The sequence below is a fragment of the Diabrotica virgifera genome, chromosome 7, assembly GCF_917563875.1.
Source record: "Diabrotica virgifera virgifera chromosome 7, PGI_DIABVI_V3a".
In the NCBI taxonomy this organism is placed as follows: Eukaryota; Metazoa; Arthropoda; class Insecta; order Coleoptera; family Chrysomelidae; genus Diabrotica; species Diabrotica virgifera.
In genome coordinates, this window is record NC_065449.1 from 66,348,920 (window position 1) to 66,373,708 (window position 24,789).

The window sequence follows — 24,789 nt, forward strand, 5'->3', positions numbered from 1 at the left end:
AAAAATTATTGAAAATGACACTACAGAGAAACCCGTCCCGCGAAATGAGGCAAAAGGAATTCGCATTAAATTAGAAAAACTTGAAACTGCTTTCATGGTCGTATTTTGGAATGCTATTTTGGAGAGATTAAATAAAGTGAGTATTCAGATTCAGAGCTCATCTGTAGATGTTTTGACGGTATCTGATCTCTATGGATCTCTAGTAGAGTTTACAATAGCAGAACGAGACAACTTTGACTATTTTGAAGAAAAAGCAATTGAGATGAGCGCTCTTAAGCAATATCAAGGTGAAATAAAGAGGCAACCTAAAAGAAAAAAAATGACGGATGAAACATCGAATGAAGAACCTGAAACACCCTACGGCTCCAGAGATTTTTTCAGAGTGGACACCTTTTTGGTCATCCTTGATAGACTGAGGGCTGAAATAGAGAGAAGGCATAATGCTTACTTAAACTTTAAAGAAAAGTTTTTATTTTTAACAAAAATTACTGAATTTTCAACACAAATAGTTACCGAAAAAGCCCAGTCGCTGGTGAAATATTATACCAATGATTTAGAGGAAGATTTGGTTCAAGAATGTGTGCATTTTCACAGTTACATTTCCTCTAGTAATGTTGCAGAATGTGCAGTGAAGCCTAGATCAAACTCATTGCTCAGTCTCTCAACGTTTTTGAGGAATCACTCGCTGTCTAATGTTTACCCTAACTTAGATATAGTTCTCCGCATCGCACTTTCGACTCCGGCTACGAATTGCTCTGGGGAAAGAAGTTTTTCCTGTTTAAAACGAGTAAAAAATTATCAAAGGTCTTCATTGTCTCAAGAAAAAGTGAATTCTTTGGCTCTTCTCTACATAGAAGCAGAGATAATGAACACTATAAACTATGATGATATTATAAATGATTTTGCTATTAAAAAGTCCCGTAAAAAATTGTAATTATTGTTTCCTTAAGCCCTTCCTAATGACTAATTCATTATTTTGATCAACCTTAGTTCGTTTCTTACTACATATGGAAAATTATTATTTTAGTAAGGTACATGGGGCGGCGCAAATAAAGTGGCCTACACTCGTAAACAATATAAATCCGGCACTGGATACATGCATTATTCCGATATTAACATATGGGGCACATACATGGACAATCACAAAAAAGAATATGAACATACTCAGAGTCACTCAACATGCGATTCAAAGATCAATGCTTGGCATATTACTTAAGGACAGGAAAACAAACACATGGATAAGACAGAAAACCAAAGTCACCGATGTGGTACAAAAATCGTTAAAATTGAAATGGGAATACGCTGGACATGTAACTAGGAGCGATCTAAACAAATGGCACAGAACAATAATTCTAACCTGGAGACCATACCAACATAAAAGACCCAGAGGCAGACCTCCTATGAGATGGACACATGATCTGAAACGAACTGCCGGGAAAATTGGCTACAAGTACATAGCCTATAACAAAAAACAATGGAAAGGAAAACTTGAAGAGGCTTATGCTCAGATGTGGACGTGAATGGCTAGACGATAAAGAAGGATATTATTGGGAATGTCAGCTGAAACATAAGACACTCATATGCTTAACATTTCAAATACTTCTAACATCCGACCAAATTTCTATTTGAACATTTTAGCCAAAATTACTTCAACATTTTGGAGGAATTAAATTCGGCTTATTGTATTTACCTGTTTCTAGATAGACATGCAAAAACTAGTAGGTACTTAATATATTTTAATATAATTTCAATTCTTTTCTTTCCGTCGGTGCAAGTGGAAGTCACTCCTTGCAAATACAGCAAATAAATCAAATCCAATCCAAAAAACAATGTTTGCACCCCTCTCTTTCCCACCCGCACACGCCTTTTCTTCTGTCGCACTTGAGGCATTGTTTCAACGCATCTAGTAGGCGTACCCTTACATCGAACGTCGCCGATTGCGCTCGAAGGCTTCCAAGCGGCGTTTAAACTGTATTTCAGTGTTAGTCAAGTTGGCGGGTTCTCGGGGTAGTGTATGGGTTTTTCGTTGTAAAAAACCGGCACGAGCTGAGACTGAGCAAAAAACGAGACCACGTTTTTACTGCTACACACAGCCAGAGTATTTTGCAATGGTTTTTACATCAAACCGACCGATTTTAACACTAACCTACGTGTTTGGCTACCTCTTTTTTGACTGTCTGTGTCTCGTGTGCGTTTTTGTTTGAATTTGACATTTCGCGAATGTTATTGTACAAAATCAAAGAGTCCGTTTCGTTGTATTCTACGAGCCTGTATTGTTGGTGAAAATGATAGGTCATATCGTTTAGTGTGTGTAGTTCTTCCAAATACAAGTTCCGACAACACAAAAACTCGAATAAGCGAATACAACTTTACTAAAAAACCGTCATAAAAAAGTGTTGTTGAATGCCTGTAAATTTGAGGTATTAATCTATTTCAGTGAATAGTGTAGACTGTAGACTGAAGATTGTGTTAAGTAGTTTGCTGTATTTATAACCAAGGAGCTATGTAAGTTACTAACTACTAATTTCAAACTGTAAAACTATTGCTTACACTTTTGATTTCCTTGTAAATGTAACATGAAATGTTTTTAATTGACCAACTGACCAATTATTCCTTTGTTATGCTATTTTTCATTTTATTCACTTTCTGGATAATATAAATATGTAAGCTTACATTATTTTGTTATTGGACACTTGACATTGGGTTTCGGGATTTGTTAGCGAACTATTCCACCAAAAATTGTAAGACAAATTTGTCTGTACCTTCGAAGGTTTATGTCACTTTTATGCATAAAACTTACAGTAGTTTCTTTTTAGTCTAACGACTACTGATACAGAGATAACAAGAATTGAGTTCGAAGAAATAACTACGTTATACAGAAATTCATTCAATAATTTTATTATCGTTATTAGTCGACCGTTCTAACAGAATCTAACTTCCAATGTTATCAATAGTTTCAATGGTACAGGTTTCTGTGTTGTTGTACTTAAGTATATTAGGCCTGGATCCCGCGTACCAAAAAAGCTTTTTAATAGCAAGCTGAAAATTTGTTAACAGTTAACCAGTGCCGGTTTAACCTAACTTCGGGCCCTGGGCGCTGGAGGTTGAGGGGCCCCCTTCATTGCTATTCGTTGTCAGTTTTTTAACAAGAAAACACATGCATTAACTATCAAGGTTTATTGTAAAATTCATAAAATATTTTTTTAACCAAGCAAGAAAAGAACAGCAAACGTAAAAAATAATTCAATAAATACATTTAAAAACATAAAAAAAAACAAACACATGACAAGCAGAAAAACATATTCTAATAAATACATAAAGAGAAATATTAGATCAGTTTTTTCTTGACTTGGCATTCGCAAACTGCCATATAATATTATCACAATTCAGTTTCTCCAGTTCTTTATTCTGTATAATATACAATAGTGATAATGCGTCTAGATTTTCTTGACCCAAATTTGACTTTAAATATGTTTTTATTCTTTTTAAAGCCGAAAAAGACCGCTCGCCTGACGCATTAGAAATTGGTATCGTCAAATAAATTTGCAGTAAAGTTAAAATATTGGGAAAAGTTGCTTTTACATCCTGGAAGAATCAAATGTTTCATAAATTGTATGATGTTTATTCAAATTTTGGCATAACGTTGGGTAATTTCATTATGCAAGTTCTCTTTGGTTTCATCAACATCGTTTTTATGTTTCTCGCTTAAAGTATTAATTGACGTCTTGACTTCTTCTTTATCTCTAGATTAAAAAAACATCTAAAAGCTGATTTTACATCCTTGTTGCATTCAATTCGCGATTCTGAAAACAGCGACTAATTTTCTAGACTCTAGATTTCCTGCGACAGCGATTTTTTTGTCGCTGCGACTACAAATCGCAAGTGGAGTGCTAGCCTTAGAGGCCACTGTATAATGCCAAATTGCAATTTTTGTAATCGCTTTACTTTTGAATGTTTGAAAGAGTGTGTACCTATTGTTTGGGTATTGGCATTTTCGAGAATAATCTATTCCTTATCTATAAGTTAGATTTATGTATATCTATTTTTTTCTTTCGTGTAACTATTTTAAAAGGACTTATTTTGTTCCTATTTTAAAAGAACTTATTTTAAAGCCGAAAAGTGAGATAAATTATTATTTAAGCCCCACAATTCAAAATGAAATTATTAGAAACTAAAAAAACTCCGTTTGTGCGATTATTTTGGATACAATTCGAGACATGGCCATTGATTAATAACCTACACAGTTTTTACCCACTACCTGGGTAGTTTTTAATCAATGACATGGCGAAATCTGACAACTTTCTGTAGTTTTTGGAAAAGGGCCCCGCCACAAACACTGACACGGCTACGGTACTGTGTATAGGCGTGAAGAGATGTAATAATAGAACGAAGGCGTTTGCAGTGTATTGGCGTATCTGCGTATGCGATTTTTTTCGGAGAATATGTAAATTATTTAGCGACTTTATTTTTTTATAATTAAAAGGAACGGGCCCCTCCTGGGCCCGGGCCCCTGGGCGCCCGCCCCAAGCGCCCAGTGGATAAACCGGCACTGCAGTTAACGGTGTCTAGTTGGACAAACTTGTCACAAACTTTGATGTACAGTCCCTGCTCAATTTATTAGACTCACCCTAGAAATATCAGTTTTTTTCATTTGAAACACCTTAAAAGTGTGTTCAAAGTCATACGAAACTGCTGAATGGGTTAAATCACAATTACCTAATACTTGTTCTACATAATTAAGTTAAAAATGGAGAAAGTTTTTGATTGAATTCTGAAAACTTGACAGATGGCAATAGAATGGGCTAAAAGGGTGCAATGACTCGACTTTTTTCAACTTTAGGTTTTTAGTTACATTAGTGATTGGTGTTAAATTTTGGTAAAATTTACAGTGGTGAGAGTGTTAATATTGTTCTATGTGAAAGTTAGTTTTCAATTTTTTTAATTTATTTTAAGATATTTATAGAAATAGATGTGTTAATTTCTAAAAGATGAATATCTTCGATTGGAATTTTTTCATATGGGTGATTGTAAAAATCTTTTTGTTGAGCAAATTTCTTCTGTTGCTGATCTTTTAGAAAATATTGCATGTTGCCAAAAAGAAATGGCAAAAAATGCAGTGTATTTTAATCTTCAGTTCAAAGGTTGAGTCAAAAACCTAAAGGGAAACATCATGTTACATCGATTTGGAGGGGTTGGTATGGCAGAAAGATTTCAGTCAATCCCAGAGGGCAACGATTTTTAATGAATTTGGCTGTAAAACACAGAAGAGTCACCCATAGCAATATACGGAATGAATTGGAAGAAACAGAGTGTTCAGTATCGGAGTCCACTGTACGCCGAAATTTGTACAGTATGGGATTCAAATGTCATAGGCCAGTTAAGGAAATAACTAAACAACCAACTATCACCATAAATGCTCAAAAAGGCTTAGTTTAGGCCAATTTGTATTGATATTCTGTAATCATATAATATTTATGCAAATAATTGGCCTAAACTAAGCGTTTCTTGAGCATTTGTAGTGATGGTTTTGGTTCCTTAACTGGCCTATGACATTAGAGTCCCATATTGTACAAATTTCGACGTACAGTGGACTCCGATACTGAACACTCTGTTTCTTCCAATTTATTCCTTATATCGCTATGGATGACTCTTCTGTGTTTCACAGCCAAATTCATTAAAAATTGTTTTCCTTTGGGAGTGATTGAAATTTTTCTGCCATATCAACCCCTCCAAATCGATGTAATATGATGTTTCCCTTTAGGTTTTTGACTCAACCTTCGAACTGAATATTAAGATACACCGCATTTTTTTGCTATTTCTTTTTGACAACATGCGATGTTTTTAAAAGAGCAGTAACAGAAGAGGTTTGCTCAACCAAAAGATTGTTACAATCACCCATATGAAAAAATTTCAATCCAAGATATTCATCTTTTAGAAATTTCTATTAACATCTTAAAATAAATTAAGAAAATTAAAAACTAAGGTTCACATAGGACATAGAACAACATTGGAACAATATTAACACTCACCACTGCAAATTTTACGAAAATTGAACAACAATCACTAATTTAACTAAAAAACTAAATTTGAAAAAAGTTGACTCATTGCACACTTTTAACCCATTCTATTGCCATCTATCAAGTTATTAAAATTCAATAAAAAAATTACCATTTTTAGTTTAATTATGTAGCATGATTATTAAGTAATTGTTATTTAACCCATTTAGCAGTTCCGTATCACATTGAAGATCCTTCAAGGTGCGTGAATTAAAAAAAAACTGATATTTCTCAGGTAAGTCTAATAAATTGAACAGGGACTGTAGATATGGGAACACTGGAACAGGGGAAGTTTTAATTGTGGAACGTGATTTTAATTATGGTACGTGTCATCCTGACAAGTTTATGATTGTAAAAACTAGCAGGTTGTTTTTAAATTTATTCAATAGCAAACTTTATATTATAATATATGTAAAAATGTTTGTCCGACCAATATGTTGGGCGTTTTAATAAGTCCGATAAGTAGAACATGTCAAATGGCACTAATTATGTTGGTGGTAAACAGCAGTCTGATTTTTGCATGAGAGTTTAATGAAAGAGTATCAAATCATATGGAAGTTCTGTCCGACAAAATACATGGGACGTTTTCGTAGTTTAACGATCGAAACCTGTAACCTGTTCCACAATTAAAACTTCCCCTGTTCCAGTGTTCCCGTACATCAAAGTTTGTCCGACTAGACACCGTTAAGCTATTGAAAAATTTTCAGCTCGCTATTAATAAACTTTTTTTTGGTACGCGGGATCCAGGTCTATATGTTTTTTAATATATTTGTTAGAACTTAATATTCGTATGCTTTTCTATTTGATCTCTTGTTTGTTGGCTAAAATGTTAAGGTGTACCTAATTATTTTTAGTGTATCCTTTTGTGTTCTCCGTATGTGTGGCATATCTCGAAACGATTTGATTTTGGCACTTTCTATGATCTGTTTCTCCATTTCATCTACTATTTCTTTGTGTATTTCCACTTTTATTTGTGGAAAGCATTTTGGCCACTGCAATTCTTGTTATTTTTCAATTCTAATGTCCTGAAATCCTGTTCTTCTTTTTAATATCTTTGAAATAGTCTTTGCTAAGATGTTAAGGTTTTTACGATTTGACCCATCTGCCATCAATAAGTTTGCATTTTCGTTAGATTTCTAAAATGATGCATTAGATAATTAGATCCAAATAAAGAGTGACCTACACATAGGTATCAATGTCTTCTGTATCTACCGATATCATACTTTTACTCTTTTTTATGAGTTTTGTTTCTTTCGTTTTTTCTGCCCTTCTTCTTCTTCTTGTAGTTCCTTCTCCTATCGGAGGCTGGCTGTTGTCACAGCTATCCGCACCTTATTGGCGGCTGCTCTGCAAAGACCTACTGAGCTGCAACTATTCTAGGTTTCTCAGCCAGGAACTTCTTCTTCTTCCTATGGATCTTTTACCCTTAATTTTACCTTGCATTATGAGCCTTAATATCGCATATTTCGCACCTCTGGTAATGTGGCTTAAATATTCCAGCTTTCTGGTTTTGATATTCTTTATGACCACGCTATCCTTTTGTGGTCTTCTTAACATTTCTGCATTTGTAACTCGCTGGATACATTGTATTTTCAAAATCCTTCTATAGGACCACGTCTCAAATGCTTCTTTCTATTATTCAGTTTTAGTGCCCAGCTTTCGATTTCATACAACAAACTCCAGAACACGTAGCATCTTAAGGCTCTTATCCTCATCTTCAGAGGAAGGTCTCGATTAACAAACATTTTTTACATTTTTATAAATGCTTGTCTTGCAATTTCAATGCGTATCCTAATTTCTCTAGCTTGGTCATTGTTTTCATTTAACCAGGTTCCCAGATATTTGTAGTTATTCACTCTTTCTACCCATTGGTTTTCCCTCGATATCTAACTAACCCTCTCACCTCTCACTGTATGTTGCTTAGAAAGAATCATGATTTCTTAACGTTCATTTGTAGTCCATATAATCACTTGATTTAAGGGCGTCATTGCAGTGCTTCTAGATTCTAGACTCTAGACTGTCTGAAAAAATAGTAGTGTCGCCTGCGAATCTGATGTTCTAGATTTTTTCGTTTATTGATAAACCCTGTGTTTCCTCTCATATTGCTTCCTTAAAAATAGCTTCGCTGTGCAGATTGAATAACAATGGGGACAACACGCAACCCTGTCTGACACCTCTTTTGTTTTCTAGTTTTTATACCAATTGAACTGTAATATGTTATCCAGATTTATAATTATGTTACTAATATGTTTCAATAATATTTTCTGTAATATTTTTTACTTCTGCGGTTAATTTATTAATCCTTTCAAATACTTTTACACTTTCGTAATACTTTTTTCCTTATTCTTCCATATAAGTAGATATTTTAATATTTTTTTCACCAATGTTTTGTTTTATTCTCTCGTTTTTTTTTCTATTCGGTCTGGTTACCGGACGTCATCTTTGAAGGCATTATATTTTTGTTGCAACTCTCTTCTTCATCTTAGCTGGCCAATCCAGTCCACTGCTGGACGTAGGTCTCCCTCAGTTATTTACAGTGTTCCCTACACTGAGCCATGTAGACAGTGATGTACACCGTCCATATTTGTGCTATAGTCCTAGTCAAGTGCCCTTCTCAATAATTCCACTTAAGGGTCGTGATTCTTTCGATGCTTCCTTGAACCTCTGATCTTTGCCTGATTTGCATTGCATGTTCGATATCTCGTTGTGTAAAGGTTGATTTACAACGGGGACATGTATGACAGTTGTCGTAGAACAATAGATGGCGCACGTCCCCGTTGTGGCTCCGTTCCGTTGTACTATAAACTAGCCAATGCTCTTCGCAGTCAACGTGCCCCGTAAGACAGCCGTACCGTCCACATCCACATAAAAGTCTTTTTTCTATGAGTTTGTACGGGCAAGGCACACTGGTAATAAACATTTCGTTTGAGACACACGAGAATTGCACTTTTTAAAATATGACTTAGTTTGCGAAATGCTGCCCATGACAGGCCTATTCGTCTCTGTATTTCATGTGCTTGATTTTCTATTTTGATTTCATGTTCCAGATAGTTAAGTGTCTGTTTGTTTTGTGGCATTATTGTCAATAGTTATATTTCTTTGTCATACGTTTAGTTTTCTCAAAGTTTATTTTTAATCCTGCTCTCTCAGAGAGAGACTTAAGAGATACCTGCACCTGCAAACCTCAGATGATTTAATCTTTCTCCATCTCTTGCCTCTGCCGGGTGGTGAATTGGAAAACGGGCCATAGGAAACTCAATGTAAAATTCTAAATTGTTGAACTCCTGATTCCCTAATTATTTTACATCAAAAGTCATGAGAAACTATTTGTAGAGGATTAAAATCTGTATTAAAAACTAAAGTTAAAATTGTTCTACGATTTAAACAGAGTCCAAAATTTTGAAAAATAGAATACATTTGCCATTAAGTAAGTGCGTAAAAGTAAGGTCACACATGACTATTTCTGACAGTACGCAAACTATTGACTGAATAAAACATTTTTCTTATTACTACTTTCTCCTCAACTGAGGACATCTTTTCGACTTTACTGTTTTTTAAACAATAAAAACGATAAAATAAAAATACTGACAGTTCAAAATATTGTTATTACTCGTATAATAAATGAAGTAAAAGACAGACGTACTCTCAATCATTTAATTGTGTACTTCCGACGACCGGTTTCGCTCTCTATAGGTTGCAGAGCATCATCAGGTCAACGGTTACAAGTCACTAAATGATTCGGATACAAGGAGCTATAACCTCATTATTCCTTAACATGATGTTTCTGCTTAAGTTTTGCTAACGGGATATGGTGGAATAGACGGAGAATGTTAATTCTCGTATAATAATTTCATTGTGACCGAAGGCAACCTTATACACATTCTTGCACTGTGTGTGGCCTAAATTTGGCAAATACTTTGATAAAATTTATTATATTTTACAAAATTTTGGAATGTGTTTAATTCGTAGAACAATTTTAACAATTGTTTTCAATAAAGATTTCAATCCTCTACAAGTAGTTTCTCATGTCTTTTGATGTAGAATAATTAGGGAAGCAGGAATTCAACAGTTTAGAATTTTACATTGAGTTTCCTATGGCCCGTTTTCCAATTCACCACCCTGTGTATCTCTAAATACATAAAAATACTTGGGTAAGTCCATCTAAATACAGGAGGCAGTTGCATCCCCTTCTGGCGACAGCACTAATTTGTTTATAAGCCAAAAAATTGTTTATCACTTTAAAACATTGCTGAGGCTGACTAAATAATCCGATTTTAATTCTGTAAGGTGTATTAGTAGGTAGAGCGCCTGTTTATATGTAAAAAAATTAGCTAACTTTTAAATGGCCTACTTTTTGTTCAAAAACTTTTTAAAAAATTTCAACTTTTTTAAAAACATTTAGACTGCAAAATTATTGTGCAAAATCTATTAGGTCGATTTTAATGAAATTTGGTGGACGGTTTAAGTATGTTATAAGATTTTTTTAAGCGAATTACGAAGGTAAGTGCAACCAAAGTGGTTGAAAAAGATTGAACAAAAATAGGCTTAATTGCCCCCTTATATTTATTGCTATTTTGCAGTAAGGGTAATTTAAGACACTTTTAACCAGTCGCATATCATACAAAATTTAATTATATTTATTTTATTTCCCTACGATTTTGTTCCAAAACGAATCGTTTTAAAGTTATAAGCAATAGTCCTGTCGCCAGTAGGGGTACAACGGCCTTCTTAATTCAGATGGACTTACCCAAGTTTTCTTTATGTAGTCTGACCCGTAGAACACGAATTTTTTGGTAACAGTCGATCCGGATGTCGATAAGTTTGTTATAAACAAAGAACTTGAGGAATCACATAACAGCGATTTTTCGCAAAAGAAAATATTTTTTGTATTTTTCGGGTCATTCTAAGCAAAAAATGTTTTTACAAGTTTTTTCTTAGGATGCATAGTTTTCGACATAAACGCGGTTGAACTTTCAAAAAATCGAAAAATTGCAATTTTTGAACCCGAATAACTTTTGATTCAAAAATAAAATAGCAATTCTGCTTACCGCATTTGAAAGTTCAAGTCAAATTCTATCGGTTTTGATTATTTTCATTTCTAAAAATTAATTTTTTTTATTGTTAAACAAAGCTAAAAACACATAGTGATTGAATGATATTTTCAATGCATTTCTAATTTGAAATCGAACGAGTAGGCGCGCATACAGAATTTCTACGTACATACAGAGAGAGTCTGTAAAGTGGAATAAATTCAATATCTCAAATACTAATTGTTTTTTTGGAAAATGCTCAGACCCGTCGATTAGTATTTCAAATTGTCCCAGGGTGGGTCCCAAAATACAGGGTGTCCCAATTTAGAGATATGACGTCATCGTCGATTTTCTTAAATGGCAACACTGTCATTTTGATAGCTAATTTGATAGGGTTTGTAAAGTTATACATAACTGCAAAATATCAAATTTTTATTCTCTACCATTTACAAGATAATAGAAAATAACAAAGTTATATCTGTAATTTGGAATATATTCAATAATTAAAATACTAACTGTTTTTTTGAAAAATGCTCAGACCCGTCGATTAGTATATCAAATTGTCCTTTTTGACATATAATAATAATGTATACAGGGTGTCCCAATTTAGAGATATGACGTCATCGTTGATTTTCTTAAATGGCAACACTGTCATTTTGATAGCTATTTTGATAGGGTGTGTAAAGTTATACACAACTGCAAAATTTCAAATTTGTATTCTCTACCATTTAGATGATAATAAAAAATAACAAAGTTATGAAAAAGAAGTAATCAACTAATAATTGAATTTAATTATTTCAATAAATTAAGCAAAAACTCATAATGTTGCCCTCAATTATTGTCAAATTGTCAATGGGCAACGTTATGAGCATTTGCTTAATTGAAATAAATAAATTCAATTATTATTTGATTACTTCTTGTTCTTCATAACTTTGTTATTTTTTATTATCTTGTAAATGGTAGGGAATAAAATTTTGAAATTTTTCAGATGTGTATAACTTTACATACGCTATCAAAATAGCTATCAAAATGATAGTGTTGCCATTTAAGAAAATCAACGACGACGTCATATCTCTAAATTGGGACACCCTGTATACATTATTATTATATGTCAAAAATGACAATTTGATATACTAATCGACGGGTCTGAGCATTTTTCAAAAAAACAGTTAGTATTTTAATTATTGAATATATTCCAAATTACAGATATAACTTTGTTATTTTCTATTATCTTGTAAATGGTAGAGAATAAAAATTTGATATTTTGCAGTTATGTATAACTTTACAAACCCTATCAAATTAGCTATCAAAATGACAGTGTTGCCATTTAAGAAAATCGACGATGACGTCATATCTCTAAATTGGGACACCCTGTATATATTTTTATTGAATGTCAAAAAGGACAATTTGAAATACTAATCGACGGGTCTGAGCATTTTCCAAAAAAACAATTAGTATTTGAGATATTGAATTTATTCCACTTTATAGACTCTCTGTGTATATTACGTACATTAAAACGCATGCATTGGGCACGGGAAACACTACGTGTTTATAGCTTTGTTTAACAAATAAAAACTTAATTTTTAGCAATGCAAATAATTAAAACCGATAGAATTTGACTTGAACTTTCAAATGCAGTAAGCAGAATTGCTATTTTATTTTTTAATCAAAAGTTATTCCGGTTCAAAAATTGCACTTTATCGATTTTTTGAAAGTTCAACCGCGTTTATCTAGAAAACTATGCATCCTACGAAAAAACTTGTACGACCATTTTTTGCCTAGAATGACCCAAAAAATACAAAAAAAAATGTTTTGTTTTGCGAAAAATCGCTGTTATGTGATTCCTCAAGTTCTCTGTTTATAACAATCTTATCGACATCCGGAGCGACTGTTACCCAAAAAATTCGTGTTCTACGGGTCAAAATACATAGAAAAAACTTGGGTAAGTCCATCTGAATTAAGGAGGCCGTTGTACCCCCCCCTGGCGACAGGACTACAAAGAAGGTAGAAAAAATTCGATGTTTATCGAAATTTTTAATTATTTTAATTTTTTTATTAATGTTACGGGCATATTTGAGAAGGAGCATATGTCAATTATAATTATTGAAGTTGTCACCTAACTTTATCTGCAAAAATCCGAATGCCACCTCTCACATCCACCTCAAAACAGATCCGTTCTGGTCTATATTTTTGCATAATATATTTAAACCATGATGTGCTTAAAACGTTTTATACATAATTAGCTTAATTTTTTCGTACTAAAGGCGGCAACACTTTGAAATCGATATTTCCGAAGTCTACTTAGTAATTTTATATTGCATAAAATCTCCAACATGTGCATTGTTCACAAGTTCGCTGATATAATTAATGTTCCTGAGATATAATTAATGTTCCTCAGATAGATAAGCTTTGTCGGGTTCTTATTTCTTCTGAGTTTTACTGGAATTATCTCTACTGGTGTGTTTATTACACTTATCTTACTTATTTTTCAAGAATTATGATGATACTACAGTTCCTTATGCACTTTTCTCATTTTACAGAGATAATATGAGTGGGCAATGGGAATAGCTATGATTATTCTAAGTTCAGTTTGCTGAAGCATCAATGGTATTTTGGTGTAGAGAGCAGAAGATGGTAATAGCCTTTTTGCTTGCTCTTGGCTTGGGCTAATTTCCCGGTATATTCCTTTTTCCATTTTTGGAGATGTTCCGTGGTGCTACTTTCTGGATACCGTAGAATGGAGCTGGTCTGGTAAAAGGAGGACTACCTCCTTTTTTATTTCAATTCAAATACAAATATTTAAATAATTTTTAAAGTATTATTTTATCTTTTTTAACCACCGAGGAAAATCTTCGAAAGACTCGGCCATATTGTATGGTAATTTGGGATTTATATCCACATTAAAAACTTCCATCCGTTAGGGGGACATGGTGGAAAATTTAGACGGTAGTAGGTACTTCACCATGTCCCCTTCATATCCTCCCTCCATCGCGTCTATTGTACGACTCTACTGTATCATAAAACTACAACAATCAGTAACTTCTTTCCTCGCTTTTCGTTTCATTACCCTAGCAGTTATACCATTTACGAGGTACCTTTCTTACCTAAGCTCTTCTAATCGTCCTATCTTTCTCCAATCGCACCCTCGCATATAAGCAGATATCTGGATCTCAATTTTTGACCCTTCGCTTCGTTATCGAACGTATTCGCTTCGTATCTGTTTAGTGTACAGATAGCGAATGATCGATAACGAAGCGAAGGGTCAAAAATCGAGGTCCAGGGACTCTATAATAACTTTATGCTCTTCTTAGCAGCCTACACGTAAGTCTGCCCGTTGCCAATACATTTCAGGTAGAAGCCAAAACAAACATGCTCCGTAAAAACCTTAACAATATGCTAGTTTACCTCCTCATGTTCACAGCCGATCCATGTCTTGAAGCCAGTGGAAAGACCGGGTCCAGTTAGCGTTTCCACTCTGGTCTTTCTATCTTTTTTACTCACCAATTATTCTTTCTCCTCCATGTGTTCTCCCTCTATTTTATATCATCCTTAATTATTTGTTCTTTCATCAGCCGTTAGATATGCCGGTTCCACCCCAGCCAATACCGCCACCGCAACTTATAATACACTGACTAACCATATCTTCTTTAAAAGCACTTTATTCTAATATTTTTCCTGTAGGTTCTTTATTATTCATTTGCTTGTGTTATCTCTTGTTCACACCTCTAAAGGGATTTTTAATTCTAATGCGATAAACCGTGGTTGCAGCCCAGAGTATGTGTCTTATATTGTTGTTGTACACACGAGTATTATATTTCCAGTTTGTAACATTACATTTTTTACATTTCTGATGAATTCCCAGTAATTTTGTCTTTTTTCTGTTTTATGATATTTACTTAGTTCTTTTTTTGTCTGTTTTTTGTTCTTTTTTTGTTCTATCATAATATTTAAAAGTAGGTATTTTAGTATATTTTTGTTATATTTTTCATCTAAAATAAATAACTGTTTTAAGACGGCATTGTTTTAGTCCTAGGTATATATGCCTATATACCTTATCCGACGGTGTTCTGCTTAGAAAAAATGTTCTTTGCGGCGGAGATTTGACATTAGCCCTAAAAGACGGCTGACTAAATGTTAGGCATACAGTATCCTACACTAGAAAGTTAAGTCTAGAGGCGACAAGAAGTCTTAATTATTATTCTTCTTCTTTCTGTATAGACATGACTCTTTGTATTTTTTCAATGTGCCTCTAGTAAGTTATTGTCATTCCATCATTTTCGTGGTCTTGATCTGCGGTTACCACAGCCGGTCCTAAGTCCGGATAAAATGTGGAGGGTGATTGGCAAGATTAGCAACCAATCGTAAAACCGAATATTGCTCCAAGAAACAATGTGAAGTTTTGGTCTATCACGGCCTAGGTTTACCTGGTGTCCCCGCTGCAAGTCCCTAACCAAATCAGGTGCTGTAATTGTTGGTTGTCGTCTATCGGTTAACACAGCTTACTTCCTGCATGACGTTCGGTTGGACTTACCAGTGTCACAAAAACGCCGCCACAAGCGACTTACAATAACACTTCGGGAGATTCACATGCACTCAGCTACATTAGTTTGGCGCATATCACATTGAATAAGGCCCACAACCCTATTCATCTCATCCAAAGTTAAATGACGTCGTTCTATGACAAACAATTTCAATCCACTAACTAAACTGGGACTTTTTAGCACGAGCAAAATCGAAAGTAATACCAGAATATTTACTGCAGTACCTATACAAACTATAGTTTTTTCCTATCCTGTTAAAAACTTTGTCAAATATTCGTTATAACTTCTGCCGTTTCGTTTTACTCACTAAAATCTACAGGATGAGCAACTGCATAAATTCAACTGAAATTAAACGATCACATGAATTTATTTTTATGAATATTATTATTTTATACCTAATAGTATGCGGGGAGGAAAGTATGCTAAATTTGCAGTTAGTCGGGCGTTATGGAAACCTATTGGGTTGTGAAGAGTAGGTACTAAAACCAAATAGTATTAAGTTTTCCATAAAGTGGGGGACTTTCCATTTTTTAATTTAATTTTCCATTTCCAAAAATCATTTTTTCCGATTATAGCGCCATCGATCCATAATTCGAAAAAATGTCTTGAATAAAAGTTAGGTAATTATTTTTACGAAAGAAATCCAAATGTGCAATAAAAAATGGGGGCTCCTATTTAAGATTTTAAATAACCCCCACCCCACCTCCGTGGGGGCTCGTGTTTGGTGTAATTCAATAGATTTTTGAAAAATATTGAACACATATTTTTTAGTTTTCCGATTTGACGTTCATTTCGCGAAATATTCGCCTTTTTTGTAAAACTTTGTGACTCACCCATTTCCTTACGCCCCTCACAAATCGTCAGATTTTTGAAATATATAGGTACTGTTTTTCATGTACTTAACTTATTATTTTTTTTAGTTCTTCCTCCAGTTCATGTACTTTTTCATCCGTGGACATTGATTTAATATTGTATGTCCCTATTGACATATTGACAGATTTTCTTGGTTTCTGTTGGGTTCGTCTTAGTGGGTTTTTGTTTTTATCTATCAAGAGCGAATTATTGCCTCCCCCCGATTCCGTGAGACAGACCTTTGAGATGTGGGACTCAGAAATTTTCTTACCCACCTGGGGACCATTTCCTTTTGTTTTATTATTCGCCATGATAAAAAGAGGGGGGTAATGGCAGTTAAAACACCACGCTTACCATGCGGGTTGTTGAGTTCTTATTCAGCCGCCCATTCTGAGTATGACGCTACTGGTTTGTGATCTTATACTATCCCTAAAATCAAGGGTTGCCAGCTCCGCCATATTCGCCGTACCGAAGCCTTCTTCGTCGCCTTGGATGCCGTTCTGGACTTCATCCGTGACCCTGGACAAAGGACAATTAGCAGGTGCTAGCTTCCCGGGTCAAGAAGCTCCTGGAATCTGCAGGGAGCAGGGATTGATTCACTTTCCGTGATAGGGCTATCCAATAGAATCCAAGGGACTCCAAAGGAGTTCCTACCCGCTACCCGTGAGCACGTGGGCTCTAGGTGGATAACTGTAGCGACAGATAGAAGAATGGAAAAGGATTGGGGAGGCCTATGTCCAAAGATGGACCGAAGAAGGCTAATTAGATAGATAGATAACTTACCTTATCTTAATCTGACGATTTTGAGTTTTTCTAAGGATAGATTTCTTTTTTCGGACCCCCCTTAACGAACTCCCCTGTATTAAGAGCCAATATATGGTAGACGTACATTAACAGGGTACAAGGTTTCTCCCCATGTGATGACGCGCTCGAGTAACTGCAAAAATCCTCGCTTGGGCTCACTTCCATAACAATATCCCTAGACTTTTCCGATCTGTATACATCTGGATATTGTTTAAATAAGTACTTATTTTCTTTGCAAATATTAACCTTACCTTATTTGCCAACATTGTAGTTATTTAGTTATATGAATAATTATAATTGCGCTATATATTCATTATCTATGGAATATATTTAACGGTGTCGTATCTTATCGACTGTTTGACAAATAGGAAGTATGGTGACATATTTTTAGTTAGGTAGGTGTTATACTGATAATGGCCCCTATTTAATTGGTTCTCGTAAGTTTTTAAAATAATATTAAATATACTACCGGACCGAAAAAATTAAAACATCAATTTTTTCTCATGTAATGTAATTCTTAAAGATATAGCGTTTGACCTTTTTAGACAATATTAATTTATTCATTAGTTAATTCTAAAATGGAAAAAAAGATTAAACAATCTTTCTGGGGTTTCACGTAAAGCGAATAGACATCGTGGTATACTGAGAAAGGGATTAGCTGTTATACAATTCAGATGTTTCAGATGTTATTATTCTTCCTGACGATAACTGGGAGATGTCTGAATGGTGTATACACACACCCAAACTTATGTGGAATCAATGGAATCATCTGATATTTCTTATTAACACACGAAGTCAAACAATATTTATTTTAAAGCAATTTAATAATAAATACATAACAATTAAATAAAACAATAAAGTATTTAACAAACAAATTGAAACTACTTGTTTTAAAGTCAATAGCATAAAAAATTTCAATGTAAAACGAATAATGTTTAAATTATTTTTATTCATTTTTTTTTGGTAGTCAGTGTTATTACCCCTACTCATTATGCAAGCTTGTTTGCGTAGGCACGCTCCTAATCAAATTATCAACATTTTTTTGTGGTAGGTTGATTCATTCTTCAAGAGCAGCTTGTACTAGCTGTGCGTTGTTTTGCTAATTTTTCTTTTAAGCATATCCCACAAATACTCTATAGAGTTAAGCTCGGGTGAGCAAGCAGGCCACTCCAAACAAGGGATACCTTCTGCTTTAATGATGTCTCTAGTCACTCTAATGGTATGTGCAGGTCCATTATCATTTATGAAAATTAAATTTTCTCCTGTTGCACCTCTCCAGAGTCTAACTACAGGTTATCAACATACCTGTGAGCAGTTAAAGTTTATTGGATGAAAATTATAGGAGTTTTTTTACGGATCACAATTCCTCTTCAGAACATTACACTTCCCCTTGTATATTTGTCAACAGATCTGACAGTTTTCGTTCTTGCTTGTCTTCTCGACCTCTAAGTACAAGATTTCGTGGGTCCTTTGATTTTACACAAATCCTAACTTTTTTTCAAAAAAGCACACTTTGTCAATTCCCAATGTTCCAGTTTTGGTGGTGAAGACACCAATTTAGGCAATAAATCTTGTGCTGCCTGGATAACTCGAGAACCCATAACTGTTTCCTGCTGTATACTTGTTGACACGAACTCTTCTTCTTATCGTTTCAACTGAAACAGTTACACCTGTAGCTTCCAAAAGCTGCCTTTGGAGCTGAAGGTGAGAAATGGGTAGGTGTCTTCCAGCTGATTGGACAATTAAACGATCGTGGTGAGCCGTTATTGCTTTTTGGCGACTCTCCCTTGCTTTATTTTTGAGCTTCTTAGTTCCTGTTACCTAGCATAGGTTTTGGAGAGAACGCTCTGTACACCGAGAAAAAAAAATTCTTGACATAAAGAAATTTTATTAATATTTAAGAAAGATCGACTTGGCATATTGCCTAAGAAATATATCTTTGTATGTAAGATATAATTTTCTAAAATATTTCAAATAAATTCTACTACAGCCAAAGAAATATATCTTAAACATGATTGAACTATCACTTTCTGGCAAACTTCAAATCCATTTATCAGAAAGAAATTACACTTGATGTTAATTAATTTTATTAGTCATAAAAATATATTTTCTACACATTAGAAAACTATTCTTTCTGAGCAATAATATTTCTTAGTAAGGAATATTATTATTTTACTATTAATAATTAATTTATTTAATGTTAAGAAATATATTTCGCAGATATACACGTATATTTAGAGTTAAGTTAATATTTCTTGAAAATAAAGTATATTACATACGGCGAAATAAATCATTGTGTTAAGGTAAAATCATTATTTATTAATAAAACAAGATATAAAACGTTATTATTACATACAAATATTTTCTCCACTCTTAAACCACTGACTTCTACACAACAATAAAGGGATGGAGAGGCAAACCCAACTTCCTCAAATTTTCCTTCTTTTGTTAATAGCACTTTGTATATCAGCAATTCACTAAAACAAAATCATTATGTAGAAAGAGTAAACTTACGTTAATAAAATTTTTTTATAAAGATATAGATATTTATTTTGACAAATTTAGGAAATACAAAAAAAACAAATACACGGCCCCACATAAGAACTATTAATACTAATAATAATCAATCATATTTAGTTCAAACATGGCATTATTTAACCTATACATCTTTGTTTATTTTTTTTCTTTTTGTTAATGAAATATTAATTATTTATCTGCATAATATTAAGTCACACAATAAACATTGTTTAGCTAAAACAAGAGGGAAAATACAACCAATGTAAAACATTGAAGCAGACATAATAATATGTAATGTTCTTAATTTTTATAATCTAAAAGAGACAGCATACCTAGTCATTAAGACATTTTATTACGGGAAAGTATTATTAGTTTACATCTAAGTCATTTAATACATATTAACTAATTCACGGTTTTCGGCAATAACATTTCTTAACCATAAACATATATTTCTTTTAGACTAACTGATTTCTTTATCTCAAATAAATTAACAGAAAAAATCCTCAGCGTTGCACCCGCTATGTTTGATATAGCGTTGTATTGTATATTTTTATAGAAGACGATACATTCAAGAAACCTATTATGGTTGATGCATAAGTATAAACATTTTTAAAAAGGTACTTACATGTATGAAGTTCTACCATTTCTGGAAGGCCCCGCAGTTGGTTAATAACTCCTTTCTTAATATTGTTCTGAAGCTACATATTATATCATTCTGTCCCAGCTTTAAATTGTGGCATATTTCCCAGTTGGAATAATAAGCTCCTTTATTTCAGAGTCGTCCATAATTATACCTAAAAAGCATATAAAGATACTATTATGTTTCTATTTTAACCATTCGGATACGCAACAATATTATTATTACATCTTAAATTACTCAATTTACTTTTATTTAATACCTATATATGTACGTACCTTCAAAATATCCGTTAATTTTTAAAGTACACCAATAAATCCAACATCCATCTATATTAACATGAACATATCACGCCATCTTGACAAACACTGACGACTAAATCATAAATAGTTAATCTGCGCAATTCTTTTGTGGAAGAAAATCTCTTTGCAAGTAACATTTCGGCATTAATGACAAAGTTTTTATTTTATAACCACAGTTACTACAGAGGGTATTTCTGAAGAATTATTTCTTGTGGTTTAAAATATTTATTTGATTGCAAGAAAATTTCTTGTTCACAAATATAAATATGGATTAACTTAACACTATATTTCTTATACTGCAAAATATTTATAGTTTTCAATTTAAGAAATAAAAACTTTAAGATAAAAAAATTAAATGTAACCATTAATGCATTTCTTAGTATTGAAGAAATTATCTGTAAGAAATTATTGAGGTGTGTTTAAAAAACTCGTTTCTTTATATGTGAACGGGTATGTTTAAGTTAATAGGATATGTTAACTTTTAAGAAATATTGCTCAAAGAAATCGGTGTTTTAGGAGAAAAGAAATTGTTCTCTCGGTGTATTACGCCCTGTATTACGCCTAGCTCTACAGCTATGTCCCTCTGAGAACATTACTTGCTCCACAAGACCAATAATCTTTCCCATTGTTAGTTTTATAACCCTACATGAGGCATATTTTCGATTTTGGACGCAAAAGTTAATTTATTTATTTTCGTTCAATTTGCAACTCAAGCAGATAACCTATACCGTACCGAGCTGTACTATCTGATTGTCGATCGATTTGTTTATTTTCAATAAAAGCCCTTATTCTTCGCAACAATAACAAGTTGTTTCAAAAGAAATAAATATTGCTTTGAAATACATGGTGATTCCATATAAGTTTGGGTGTGTGTATGCTATGGTCTCTTAACTGTTTTATGTATTGGCTATTGGCTGACCGCAGTTTATCGTTCAGATATAATTTCTTTCAAATAATCACTTTCCACATTGGCAATTTTTGAATAAAAATTAGTTTTATGGTAGGTACAACATCCTCTTTATAGACGATTGCTAATATACAGGGTGTCCAGAAACTCTATCGACAAACGAAAACAGGAGATTCCTTAGATAATTTTAAGATAATTTAACCCAGTTCATCTTGTCCGAAAATGCTTCCTAAGGGAGCTAGAGCTTTTTAAAGATGGCGTCTTGTAATTATAGTTTTTCTTAAATACCCCCAGAACGCTTCTATAAAAAAAAAGAATGTGTGTACTTTGTACGCACGTAAGAAGTTATACTTCTATTATATGATTTCAACGAAATCAATATACTTTAAACAGTTTCTCTACTACTTTCCAAAAATTTTTATTAAAACAATACCAAAAATTAAAAAAATAAAAGAATAAAACACACACAAACACATTGAAAAATGCCACAAATGATTTCTGAACAATAATTGTGGCCAAAAATTTTAATTAAATACGTATTTTCTGAAAAAAATTATATAATAATATACTTACAATCATAAAATGTATAAAAAAAAATAAAAAAATAATAACTTGCATTGGGGCTCGAACCCGCTTGCCGTCTATCCCGGCGTACGAAAGTCAAAGCGATTTCCCGCTGCGCCACCTTCGCGGATACGTCATGTGGGAATATACACAAACTGAAAGTTTACAGCATAAACTGTTTGACATTTTGTTTATTTATATGAATTGAATCAAATTATTAGTTTGATTTTTGTCGAATTAAAATACAACAAAATATAGAGTAAGAAAACGATATATTAGATGAAGACTTTTAGAAAGTTTGTTCGTTATCAGATTATGTAAATTAATGCATTGCCTACTAATAGGTAAATACATTATTTTTTACATTTTTCAAAAAGGTATGAAGATAATTTTTTATTGCAATGCAACTGAAACATTTAGAATTACGTACCTGTGGCTTTTCAAAACTATTTAAAAAGTCACTACAATTATAAATTTGATTTTATCTCTGTCCTCACAACAATAAAAACTAATATATACAACATTTTTGTTTACCGATAACCTCCATATTGAACAATTATTGACAGATCATTTCAACACCCAATCAGAGCCCGTATAACGACTAATACCATACTGTCAGTGTGCGCATGCGCCCAGTAAAATAAAAATTCACTCCCAATCGCGCCTAAATAAGTATAACTTCAAAAAAAGAAAATTGGTACGCATATTTATTTTCCAGAGATCAATCGATTTCATCGATTATAGCTGAGAGCGCTTATTGAACTCTTTTCATAATTATTATTAAATATACATGATTCTTTTGTCAAAGCACCACTGAAATGAACAGTGAGTAGATCTGCCTCAAACATTTCCGTGTATCTATTTGTTTTCTTCAATTAAAATATTCGTATGGTATGTTAAACAGTAAATGGTTAAGTTCAATTAGTTACCATTATAAACAGCCCGGATTAACCGATAATAGTATAAAAGGCCCGGTTTCAGGTAAAATTTATTTTAGGCTTTATTATGGGAGTACCGTCTAGTCAGTGTTAATTGCAAAAGACCAACTCTGTCTACCTCGGTGGCTTATCGCTCCGGGTGGGTCTTAACAATGGGCCAGGTCAGATAAATTTAATAATATTTACGGCCGCACTAATTGAACTCAAACCATTTACTGTTGAATAAACAATACAGAACTCTCTACTTCCTATGTATTGTGCAATAAAGGATGAAGATCCAATTAAAGGATATCATACGTCTTATGGCGCTCCAGCTAAAATTGAGCCTTGTCCTCCTGTAATTTATTTCCTAGACCAAGGCATTTAGCACAAAATAAATCGATTTTGCGTTGTGTTTTTGCATTGTGTTCAGGATGACGCTAGGAAAAAAGTCTACTATAGAAAAATGGGTGGAAATGCATAGTTGCATTTTAAAGTGGATAAAATGCACACAGAAGTGCATAAGCAGGTCAAAATAAGTGTATTCGGGGCCGGATTTTGTTACTAGGGGGTTTTTGGGGTCGTTGAAAACGAATATACTATCAGAATCGACCACCGGAGCTATGACTGCTAAGGCACGTCATCTGAAGTTTCGGAGTTTTTGGCTCTAAATTGATGCAAACAGATTACTTGGGGGGTTTTGGGGTCACTGAATAAGAATACGCCATCAGAACTGACCCCCCGATGCATCTGGTGCACAAAAACCGTCTAAACTTAAGAATATAACATTTCTTAGTAGTGACATCGGAAACTAGGTGGTACGGAGGTCGGTTCTGATGGCGTATTCGTACTCAGCGACACCAAAAACCCCCTACTTGTATACAGTGGCGGCTCGTGGCAATTTAAAATGGGTGTTCAATTAAGGAATGTAATTATAGAAACGATGAATAAAAGCCGCGGGCAATTGCGGCACAGGCAAAAATTTTTGGGGCCTCGCCCTATTTTGTCTAAAGGACACCGCACACATCTTATGGAATATATAGTGTCACTCAAATTCAATAAAACTTACATGAATAGATTCGTCTCATTTTAACGGTCATTTCGTATCATTGCGCCAACTCTTAATTATGATTAATTACAAAATCTTACACAATCGATAAGACGGGATAAAATGTAACGATTTTTTTTTAAATTGGTCGTTAAAGTCTTTAATTGATTTCCTATACCCAGAATCTAATAATTGGCGAACATAAATATTGCCAATATCTGAGAGTTGCAATTAATTTTTTAAATGAATTTGCGAAGATCCGTGTTTTTTAATTCTTGTCGATAAATGAGATAAATCCCGAACGCCTGTTTTTGTCCACTCTGAAGAAATAGTTTCATTTTTCGAAAATACTAAACATGGAAAACAAGACAAAGAATGTAGTTTATCACACCCGCACAACCACGAAGTTTTTTTATATTGTTCAACTTTAAAGCAACGTTTAAACTTTTTGTCGTTTGTAGCACATTCTTGTACCAAGTTTATCTCAGGCCGAGGTGGACCATTCTTTTTATAAGAAGTCTATTTTCAAAACTATTTCCATTTTTTTTGTAAAAACTACTGAATAAGGTTTCATCATAAAACTTTTATTATTGTATTTAAGATTTAACCGTATT

At 33.5% G+C, this 24,789-nt stretch overlaps 1 protein-coding gene across 2 annotated transcripts in view; it reads left to right on the forward strand.

The window, feature by feature from the left end:
- The first annotated feature begins 1,983 nt into the window (after positions 1-1,983).
- The window catches only part of LOC114325201 (zinc finger protein rotund-like), a 1,204,079-nt gene continuing 1,181,273 nt past the window's right edge, over positions 1,984-24,789 (forward strand). Inside the window, exon 1 of one of the 2 annotated variants that reach the window (XM_050656281.1) lies at positions 1,984-2,505. The gene's annotated coding sequence lies outside the window, so the exon portion shown is untranslated. The remainder of the gene's footprint in view (positions 2,506-24,789) is intronic. The other variant, XM_050656282.1, reaches the window with a different exon arrangement.